The sequence below is a fragment of the Notamacropus eugenii genome, chromosome 4 (genome assembly GCF_028372415.1).
Source record: "Notamacropus eugenii isolate mMacEug1 chromosome 4, mMacEug1.pri_v2, whole genome shotgun sequence".
NCBI lineage: Eukaryota > Metazoa > Chordata > Mammalia > Diprotodontia > Macropodidae > Notamacropus > Notamacropus eugenii.
In genome coordinates, this window is record NC_092875.1 from 145,037,289 (window position 1) to 145,049,266 (window position 11,978).

Genomic DNA, 11,978 nt, shown 5'->3' on the forward strand with positions numbered 1-11,978 from the left:
CAACAAGCTCACTAACAATGTTGCTTATGATTACCTATGTGCGATAATTAGTGTAAGGAGCATTATTCATTAAATATATGATCAGAAAATGAGGCTGATCAATAGTGGAGTAAATGATGACAGACAAGAAAAGGTATAAGGTTGAGTTGGTATAAAGGACATACAAAAGACCTAAAGTAGAATTTCCAGCATATTGGGTAGAATACTATGTGGAGAATCTATGGGAAAATATGCAAAAAAAAGGTGAAAAGATGTGGATTAGTTGTGATTTACACTGATTAAAATATTACCCACAAATAAATTGAAATATGAGAGATGAGAGGGTGGGAAGAGTCAACGATAATATCAGATTTTTAAAGCTTGGTGACTGAATTATGCCACTGCCCAAAAGAGAGAAGTCAGAAAAAGTAAATGGTTGAAATTTTAACAGAAGGCTTTTGTAGGATTATAGAGATCTGAATATTATTTGGAGAAACAGAGACAGAGAGAGACAGAGATAGACAGAAGCAAAGAGACAGAGGGAGACAGAGACAGAGTCAGAGAAAGACAGAGACAGGAAGAAACACAGAGAGAAATACAAAGAGAGACAGAGCAATACAGAAAGAAACAGAGAGAGACAGACAGAGGAACAGACAGAAAAGACACAGAGACACACTGAGAGACACACACACAGTGACTAAGATATAGAGAGAAAGAGATACAAGATAGTCACAACATCTTACAGTTTAAATAGACCTCAGAGGACATCTAATACAACCTATATCTGAGTAGGTATCACCTCTAAAATATCAAAGAATGGTTATGCATCTGTTCATTGAAGACATTTAGTGGTAGAGAATGTACTGCCTCCTAACTGTTAGGAAATATTTTCTTGTATTAAACCAAAATCTCCCTTTGTATACTATTATTTATCCTAGTCTTACCCTCTGTGGACATGAAAAAACACAATTTTTTCCATATGAAAATTTTTGAAATACTTAAAGGAAGTTATGTTTCCCTAAGCATTGTCTTCTTCACACAAAATGCTCCCACTTCCTTCAATGAATATGTAAACTTTTGAGTCTTCTCCATCTAAGTCAACCTAATCTAGACTTTCTTCAGCTTGTCAATTCCCATCCTAAATTTTAGTGCTCAAATTAAACATGTTACTACGATATGGTCTCACTAAGGAGTGTACTACAGAACCTTAACTTCTTTTGTATATACTAGATTAGTATTAATGAAGACTGTGATTACATTGGCTTTATGCATGCCAATTACATGGCTGACTCATGAATAGACATTCAGTGTATTCATCTCCTAGTTTTCTTCTTCTTTTTTTTTTTATGAATTGTTTTGTATGAACTGAAAGCAGTCCTTTCAGGGGCTCTAACCATGTCTTCCCAAATTTGTGCTTGTGCAAGTGATCTTTTAAAGTTATATATCAGAATTTTCATTTGTCTCTTAAATTTCACAATATGATATAGCCCTCAAAATATGATTGTGAACTGCATTAAGTGAAGCATAACTCCTACAAATAAGGAAATACTGCTATGTGTTTCCCAGGTGAGAACACATTTAAAATATTTTACTCTTTTTTTGGGGGGGACATTAGAATTAAGTACTGGAGAGTAACCAAAATGGTAATGGACCTCTAGGTCACACCATATGGGAGCTGGTACTTGGGACTGGAGTTGCCCAGAAAGGAAAGGAAAAGACTGAAGAGAAACCTGGTAGCTCTTTTCAGGTATCTGAAAGACTAATCCAAGGAGGATAAAATAGACTTGTTCCGCCTACTGGGCAGAACTGGGAGCAATGGGAGGATGTAGCAAAGAAGCAAATTTAGGTTGACCTAAGGAACACTTTCCTGTCCCAAAGTGGAATAGGCTGCCTCTGGAGGAAAAGGTTACCATTCAATGACATGTTTTAAACAAAACCTCTTGTCAGATATGTTAGAGAAGAGATTCTTTTTCAGTTATGCATTTAACAAGATAGCCTCTGGGATCTCTTCCAAATTTGAAATTCTGTGATTCTATGACATGGAGACTCTATGAAATTAGTCTTATAAGATTTGACCCGTTATTATGCCTACACAGATAATTTGGGATCTTAGTTCTGTCATTCAACCCATTAGCAATCTCTCCCAACTTTATATAATCTGCAAATTTGATATTTTGCTATCAATTCATTTATCCAAGTCATTGATAAAAATGCAGAAATGAACATGACCAAACACAGAGCCATGTAATAGTCCACTAGAGAGGCTCCCTGATTAAGTCACTCCACTCCAGAATCTCCTTAAAATTCAATGTCGTCTAAATCCCATTGATACAATGCCCCTCTTGTATAGCCTACATCAAAATTTTACCTCCTTCTGGGAACTGGAAGATTGAAGGATTTGGGCTATGAAGTGTGGATATATATGGGGGATACACTGAGTGGCCGTTCTCCCTCAAAAGCCCTAAGAAAAAAGTGAATTTGCTCCAGAGACAAGAATTCCTAATTATCCTTCTTCCTGGGGCCTCCTAAGACCTAAGAATCTTGGACTGGCTAGCCACCATTTTTCTCCCAGAGGGTATAACTCAGGGAGTCATTTATTGAAATATTTTTCTCGAGAACAATCGCATGCTCCTGGTGTCAGTAATTACTAAAATATTCTTCCTCTTCTGCATAATTATTCTGGTAGACTGTCTACAACACTGATCACACTCATATTAGGGGATCTTTGCTTTGGTTCTTCGGGTAATATTGGGGGAAAAGCATCACTGTTAAAGAAAAGGACCATTCAAACAGTGTAGTTATTGTCAGTCATAGAGGGAAAGAACAGTCTTTTGTAATGGAAAATCCAGATCCATGAATATGATTTCATGTTCTGTTTCTGTTGATTTGAGTGCATATTATTTTGTGAGGATACTGCCCAAATACTGTTACAAATGGCCTAAAAATGTAGAGGGAATTCACTTTTTCTTTTTTACAACTGGGGACAAATTTCAACATGAAATATTTTGCCAGTGTGGTATGAACACCAATAGTATAACATAAACCGTGGAAAAAATCCAGGCTGTGTTGACATATTTTATGAATGTTAGGGGATGCCAGATTGGAGGGGTACATCTGTGTGGGTTGGCCAGTCATCCCACTGCCGTCTGTGTATCTGTATGCTTAGATGAATCAGCTAATATAAAAACAGTGCATAAACAAGTTTAATGTCACAGACTTTCCTTTATAGGGTACAAAGTATTCAAATCTGTGCAAAGCAAGTAAAGAATTATGTTCAGTTGCAATTGTTTCGGAACAAGAAACATATAAAGTTGAAAAAGACATAGCATCCAAACAGCAATACCTTATGCATAGCTCTGGCTTCTGTTTTTTCATTAAACCATCCAGTTCCACTGAAATCACTTGTTCTTAGAGCCCATGATGATGAGCATAATCCTGCTAGCCAATGCTTTTTCTAGAGACTGATACAAGTGCTGTGTATGACAAGGTCATTCAATGACACACAAATACCGTTTTTCCTGCAGAAAAGTAACCCTGCAGAGAGTTAAAACTGAACCCTCCAATATCCAATAAGCCTTCTTCAGATTCCTAAATTTTGACTCTGGACACAAACCATTACGTTTCTTTAGAAGGAAGGATGAACCTGTCTACTGACTAGAGAGAGGAGTCACCTAGGGAGATGAAGCTCTTGTCTTAGCTCTTAGCATCTCTATATGAATCTTCTCCCCCCAATCTCCCAACAGCATAGCTGGCCCAACCATGATTGACAGAAGCAGCTTTAGGACGAATGCCTTCCAGAATTTTATTTGTTGAATGACTCTTACTGGTTGAATTACTTAAATGATTTTGTCTGATCTATTAGATGATGTCAACTTTCATTACAGTTTCTCTTAATTCTTAAATAGTATTGGGCTGGAATCATTATTTCTCCCTAGGTTCATTTTCTTCCAAGCAATTTTTCTTTAGGCCTGCACGAATGAATAAAAGACACAGATAGACAACAACCCACAATACAAAAAAAATTCCCTTTCAGGGAAAGGATACTGGTCCATAGACAGCAGGTAAAATTGGTGTTTTTTTTCAATATTGTAGTTCTTAAGGGAGAGGGAAAACAATAAAACTTTTTATTTTTGCTAACAGTTTGCAGGCTAATTTAGACCTTGACATCTTTCCAAGCCCAATAGCTGAAATTTGCCCCAGATGGCCTTTCTATGCTGTTCAGATTGCTCGACAGCACCCTAACAGCCATTTCAACACAAAGTCAGCAGGAATGGGCTGGCACCTTCAGTCTTCCAAGTGCCTGTTTTGTGTGGACAGGGCCCCCATCCATCACAGAGAATTAAAGAGGCACACATGTGCCCCAATCAAAACATCGGAGAGACTTGGTTGTCCAACAGATAAGAGCTCCAATAGGTTCAGGCTTCACTTAAGTTTTTACACAAGGTCCATATTTTTGGAAGGTAACCTGAGCCATTCCACTAGATGCCCCCCCCACCCCCAATCTGACTGACTCACAGTATTGTGATAGGGAGATAAGCTAGGTAGGCAAATTTTTATAGAGTTGCAATTACTGAAATTGTCATTACGCTGCTCACTGTAAAATAAATATAGATAGAAGTGAAATTATGCACAGGCTAGAAGTAGAAAGTGTTTTGCTTCTGTTTGCTAAATTAATCTCTTCCTAAATGGCTGCAGGCCAGGTAGGTTAGCATTTGTGGTTTCAAAGGTTTTCAGCGCTAGCAATGAGCCATGAAATTACTGCATGCTGCTGCAAATGGCAGCCGATGAAAGGAGAGGAGTGAATCCCAAAGGCAGAAAGACAGGAGGAAAGCAGAATTACAGGCAGAAAGTCTGATTTTTGATGTTGCTCATTGTGAAATGTACACCCCAACTTTTAATAAAACATAAAACATTAATAAACCTGCTAACAATTCCTTACAATTTCTTTTGAAGTCTCAGTATAATTTCTGAATACTTATTAAAGCTGGCGATGAGTTGGAGGTGGCTGAGCAGTTTCCTATCTGGGGTATGTGCGAGATGGGGATACTCCATTTGTGACTTTTGAAATTAGATTTTTATTGATGTTTTTTTAATTGAATCCCATGAAGGGATGGATATTTCATGTTAATAAAATGGCTCTGAAACCTTTAATTTCTGTTTAGGTTTAGCTCTTCCTTCTGATACTGCTTAATATGAGGCACTGTGATCAGTGATGCTTTTCTGCTTTCAAATCCTATAAATTTTGGTTGGAAAGGAGACACCTGGCTCCCCATCAACATGTTAAAAACCACTGGGGACCAGAACGTGGGTTCCCCCTACGTTACTCTCAGTGACAATGGTGATGCTCATTACAGAAGAGCGCTGTTACCAAGAGGATCTAGGGTAGCAGTCAGGATAAACAAACATAGTATGAATTGGATTTTACAAAGCAATAAACAATACATGCTGACAGAGACAAGCCGAGTTTCTGCCAAAAGTCAACAACCCCTCTGGCCTTAAATCTTTGCCTCTGTGAGGATCAATATCAAATCAAACTTATGATGACCCTTAAACATACTACTAAAGGCTTTGCTCATGTCTCAGAAAATAAAATGAAAAAAATCTTTTTCATATATAATGTCCAGGCAACTTGATAGGTGGGAGAAAATTCAGAGAGACAACGTGAACTTCATGGAGGATTTCTGGATGCTCTGCAGACAGCCTCAGAGCAACTGGCAGTTCAGCCATCCCCAAATAATCACACTGTAGCTAAGGAATGCAAAATAATTACACCTTCTTAGAGATCCCAGGCACTTAAACTTGCTGTGTTTTATAGATTAATTACCACATAGATGCCGGCAAAGATCAGTGGATTAAGTTCTGTGTTAGGAGGCATAAGTAATCAAATGATTACTGTTCATGCACAATGAAAGAGTTACTCATACTAAGTTATTCAGTGGCTATTTTCACTTCCTGAATGCTGGTGCTGAGCATCATGAGGCTGATATAATAGCATCAGTGAATTAATATTTCTATATTGCACATTAAAACTGCAATGAAAATGGGACAGGGCTGGAAAGGGGCAATAGTTAGTTACTTTAACTGTGGAAAGCAGCATAGGAAAATAAGACCAGAGATTTAGAGCTAGAAGAGACCTTAGATATCATCTACTCCAAGTTCTTCATCTTATAGGTGAGGAATAAAAAACTCAGAATAGTTCAATGTGTTAAGGAGGTTTTAAGGAATTTTCCTAGGGTGTAAATGGTTTTACCTGAACAACCTGACAACAGAGTATGAATAAACTGATAACATTACAAGGCCACGGCTATTGGATGAAGGTGATTGGCTGAGGGTTAGATACTCCTTCAAAGGCTTTTAAAAAGCAGTAGGCAGCTCTGAGAAAAGAATTTGTTCTTTACCTTCTGGTTCTGGGAGAGCACAGCAAGGGGGAGGAGGAGATTTCTCACCCCATTCTTCCCAACTGGTAATGACACTTTGCAGTGGAAACTCAAGATAGCATCTAGCAGGGGGACTCCAGATGTGAAGTCAAGTTAGTGGGAGGCATTGAGAGTCCAGTGCCTATAGTTCAGGCAGCCTAAGATCTGAGATTCTTCTTACTGGTTTTTGATTCTTTATGAAATGGAATGGTAGTATCCTAGGTCAGGATTTCAACTGAGGCTGAAGCTGGGGACAGTGGAGACTGCAACCAAGCCCTGAAGCAATATCCAACAGAGTTGTATATGGTGATAACCAGTAAAATATCTATCAGCCCAAGGTTAACAGGAACAGTACAAGAAAATCAGTCACCCTGCAAGCCTGTAGCAGCAGGGATAAGCATTGCTCCACTTCACAAATGGCTTGGCTAAATGGGTTCCTTGCATGTGTTCCCCACTCTACTCATGACCTCTATGTATGTCCTATTGATGCAGTATATATTTGTGGTAGAATGCTCCCCAGCTTTATAGGAGGTATGTATAATTAACTACTTAATTTACTGTGCCATTTCAGCAAATACCTTTGATTTGAAGTAATTGTGGGCTCTAGTTAACTAGAGTCAAGCTAAACACACTAGTGGTGACTTATGATAAGTAGTTTATGTTGTGGACCCCACAGGACCTTAAACCTGGGACAGTCATTCCCCATAAGTACAAGTTGAGGGCTAGCTCAGAGGAGGTTTTACAAGTGATTCACTCATAGCCCTAGAGGTGGCAAATGACGGTTGGGATTCAGGTCAAGCCAGGGATTAAAACTGACTTCAGTAAATGAATACAAATTCAGTTTCTTATGCATTGCATCACCCTACAATTCCATTCCTTCAATGATTCATTCAATAAGAATAAAAATTATCTAGACAATCTAGACAAACAACCCATGACAATTTACCTTATAGTCTTTTATCTCATGGAACTAAGACAAGCACACACACACACACATACACACATGCACACTCACATACACACACACACAAAATCACTTTTTTCTTCATTCAGCAAAACAAAACAAAAATCCCCCATAGCACTGATTAAATATATACTATACATAAAGAAATGGAGCCACAGCACAGTAAAGTGGATGGAAATCCAGACTTCATTAGGTTCAAGTCTTGCCTCTTATGCAAATATTGTCCAAGATAAATCTCAAAGGCTAAGCAACAAAGAAATTGAGACCCTGATTTTCACTTGTGGATATTTCCATAAAGAGGGTCCCATACGCTGATGAAATCAGGGCTTTAGGCATTCAGAGAAATACAGATGTGGGCAAGAAAAAAGTCTCTGTCATCACAGAGTTGAAATAGACTTCAGAGGTCATCTATTCCATAAGTGAAAGGTATATACCTCTACTATATCTTTGGTGGGGCAAGGGGGAGGGGGCAAGGTACCTCTGGAGAGCTAGATTGTAACTTACTAGATATAATGGCATGAATCAGTTCACCCATTCAGCATTCCATTGATCAATATATTGATCAATTCCATTGGTCAATCCAAGGATGGAAATTGTAATGTATAGATAAAAAATAGACATCCAAATTTTGTGCTTGGAAACTTGGTACCCATGGTAATAGGAAGCAAATGTTCTCATCAATAAATTCTTAGTAAAGGTTCTTAGACAGAAAGCAAGTAATTTCCTGAATAGTAGTAGCTCACATTAATAGAATATTTGAACATTTGCAAAGTTATTTACAAGCATTTTCTCATTTGATTGTCACAAGGACCTTGGAAGGTAGGTACTTCTATTGTCATGATTTTACAGATGAGAGAACTATGGCAATCAGAGGTGAAGTGATTTTCCTAGGGTTACACAGCTAATAAGTGTCTGAAGTCAAATCTGAATTTTAGTTGGAGCATGCAGCTAGGTGGTACAATGAATAGAGTGGTGGCCTAGAGTCAAGGAAGACCTGAGTTGAGACAAATATGACCTCAAACACTTACTAGTCATGTGACCTTGGCAAGTCACTTAACTGCTATTTGTTTCATTTTCCCCATCTTAAGATGGAGATAATAACAACATCTACCTCCCAGGATTGTTGTGAGGACCAAATAAGATACTAATTATAAAGTTCTTAGCACAATGTCTGGTACATAGTAAGTGCTATAGAAATATTAACTGATATGGTTATTATTATTCCTACCTCAAGGTCTAGTGTTGTATTCACTATGTCATCTATCATTTAGTTGTACATTAAAATTTTTTTTTCCCTTTAGCACCAACCCAGCCTTCTAATAGGGCCCAGAAAAACTCAAAGAATGACTTATTTTACCTTTATGTCATAAAGTACATGATGGTCCTCCATCAGCCCTTTCTAGCATAAGGAGACTTGACTCATGGTGGCAAGAGGAGCACAACTGTGATGGGGATTTGGATCTTCTCCCTCATAAACAGTGTTGATAAGAAAAATAACTGAGACTATACAAGGAAGTTTGACTTGTCATGAAAGACATATTTTTGGTAAAGGGAAAGGTGGTTTTCTTAAAAAGGGCTGGATGAGCATGAATCAGACAATTCAAAGAGTCCACATTTTTCATAGTAAGGAGGCCCTAGCTTACTAAAAGAGAAAAGCAAGTGTTTTCATTGTATGTTCTGTGAGACTATTTACTCTCTAGGTGTATTGTGGAAGATGAGAAATAGAATTACCCAAATTAGAATTCTATAAAAAAAATAAGAACAAAATCTCAATTCTCACCCATTGACATGTGTGTTCCAGATCAGAGAGACCTTCAGGGCCACAGAGCTGGTTTCATTCAAATTCTAAAATGAAGTCCTTTAGGTCACATTACTCTTTAGTATAACATACTGTGTTGCATATGGAAAGGAGATGTTACTTATTAAGGAAAAATGAATCATTATGATGTCATTAGAGAAACATATGACCAGGGGAAGAAAGGTGGACTGGCTACGTAAGAAGAGGGAGGGACAAGAGATGAATCGTCTAGGAGGTTTACAATGATACTCAGACAATGCCAAGAGATTATGAAGAAAGGACAAACATGTCAGGTGGCAAATTTATAGGGGGATATGAATGAAAGATAGCTTGGGCAGGTATAAGTGAGTTTGGATTTGTATCTTAGAAGGGAAAACGCATATTGATAAGGCCACAAATCAATCTGTTGGCGCATTAAAGAATAAGGAAGTTATAAAGATACCTTTAACAATATGTTTGACTCTCAGCCATGTAAATAACAGGCATGGGGTGTGTTATTAATTGTTATTAGATCGCACTTCTTTGATAAGACAGCTTCTTATGGCACTAAGTGGTACAACCTCTCCTTTGTCAATCATTCATGTGGATTTTAGGGATGAAGCTATTACTGGAAAATGAGACTTAATACTTTTATTAATTCAATCAAGATGACTTTCCACTTGCAGTGGAGAGTTAAGCAGAAATAAATTAACAGCATAGGATCTTTGACACCTTCCTGACACCAAGGAGAGTCATTCCAGCAAAATACCTGAACTTCCCTAGTAAACAACCTCTCGTTTCCCTGTAAAAGTCTATAAAAATCCATGTAAACGGTTTTACAACCAGGGCATTGGGTATTATCACTTCCTGGCCCTTAAATCAAATATGTTTTATAGCTTTTCATAGGGAAACTAAGCAGCATATGGTATGGGAAGCAAAGTAAAACCTCTGACAAAATGAAGCTAAAGATTCTAATGGGTACAAGCAAAGCATTCCATTCTCATCTTACATTTTTTTTAAGTTAACTTAGATGATGGTCCAGTTAGGATGGTATTCATGTGGCAAAATTCTTCTCGCCGTCCACATAAAAATTCAGACAATGTGCCTTCAGCAAACATTGCTTTGCATTATGTTTTTTTTTTTTATAATCCACGGTATTTAGATGCTAATATTAACGTGCACTGTGCTTATTAATATGGTTCATGTCTGAAATTTTCCATTTTTATTTGACTATAATGATGCATTGTATTGCCTTAGATGATTAGATTGGTATTTACTAAACATTGGGTGCTGATTTGCCCCTGATGTGATAAAAAGCGAAAAGGAAATTGTTGCTTCTGTCTTCTCCCCTGCCCCCCACTAAAATCTGTTAAAATGTTCCTTTCTGTGATACAGTTTGAATACCTGGTTATGCATTTGGAAAAGAAATAATACTCATCCCGGTGCCTAATCCAGAAAATACATTTTTGTTGTTATTGATAATTTTTCATCTGTAAAATGTAGCGGTGTTGAACTAGATCTTGAGTTTTGAACTTAGGGTCCAAGGATTCCAGAGTGTCTACAAACTTGGATGGGAGAACAATGCAACTTTATTTTCATTGACATGTAGCAAAAATTTAGCATTTTCTTAAATTATTTTTTTAAGAAAAACATTACATTGAAAATATGCCCATATTTTTCACTAGGTTGCCAAAGGGAAAAATGATAACCCCAAAATGTTAGGAACTCATCAATTAGATGATCTGTAACAGGTCTACACAACCTGAAGTCTGTCAAAGGATTTCCTCTACATATAAAGGATGTTTTCCTCTACATTTTTCACAGGCCACCCAAAATCCTTTTTCAAGTTGTAGGAGGCCTGTGGTCAGCAGGTAGTACAGACCTGATCATTAAGATGCTTTCCAGTTCTAAAGATTCTATTTGCCTATAATTATACCTCATATTTTAGTCACATAAATAGAAAACATATCTTTTTTGTGAAACAAATAAAACTTCACTAAAAACAAAAATAAAACCTCATAATAGGTAAATATCTTACACTTAAGAAAAAAATTGCTGTAGTCAAACTCCAACGCAGAACACCATGATGTAAATCAAAGATCTATGCAAAGCATATTACATGGATTAATACCTGGGAAAATGAGGCTCAAAGTGCAGTGTAACAAGGTTAATCACTGAATAGTGATAGCCATCTTACTAATAGTTTTACAAAACTAGAAATATACTTACATGGGAGAACTTGAAACTGATTCACCACATATACAGTGATCTCATTTTTTCAGCCTCTTTCTGAATAGGTGATGGGGGCTGGATTCAAGCCACAAAGAGAATTTTTAGAATTATTCCTCCAAAATCTACATTCAGTAGATGAAGCAATTGAATTCAAAGAGAGCTGGTCTCAAAATAGGTCGTTTCTTTTTTCAAAACATCCTCTTCCCTTCAGCATTACAGGAAATCCTACTGTTGGCAGGATGTGGGAAGAGACAAATTTGACCCCAATGCCATGGATATTATCATTTCTACCTAAAATGAAAGCACCTACTAAGTAACATGGCATTATGCTACATGACATAAATTGAAACATGTATAAAAAAACATCACATCCCAGACTTTGAGTTGGAAGAGAATTCAACAGCTGTGTAGTCCAAAAGATTAATGGAAGGACCATCCCACTGTAACATGCCAGACAAGTGGGCAACTAGCCTTTGATAGAAGACCACCAAGGCGGGGAAGCCACTGCCTCCTAAGATAGCCTATAGCACTTACATCTAATTGTTAGGAATGTTTTCCCAATGTAAAGCCAATAGCGGCCTCTTTATACCTTTCACCCATTATTTTTGGT

At 37.4% G+C, this 11,978-nt stretch overlaps 1 long non-coding RNA gene across 2 annotated transcripts in view; it reads right to left on the reverse strand.

The window, feature by feature from the left end:
• The window catches only part of LOC140498268 (uncharacterized), a 69,597-nt gene extending 60,363 nt beyond the window's left edge, over positions 1-9,234 (reverse strand). For both annotated transcript variants that reach the window (XR_011965043.1, XR_011965044.1), the window contains exon 1: positions 9,140-9,234. This is a non-coding gene — a long non-coding RNA (uncharacterized lncRNA). The remainder of the gene's footprint in view (positions 1-9,139) is intronic.
• Between the last annotated feature and the right edge of the window lie 2,744 nt (positions 9,235-11,978).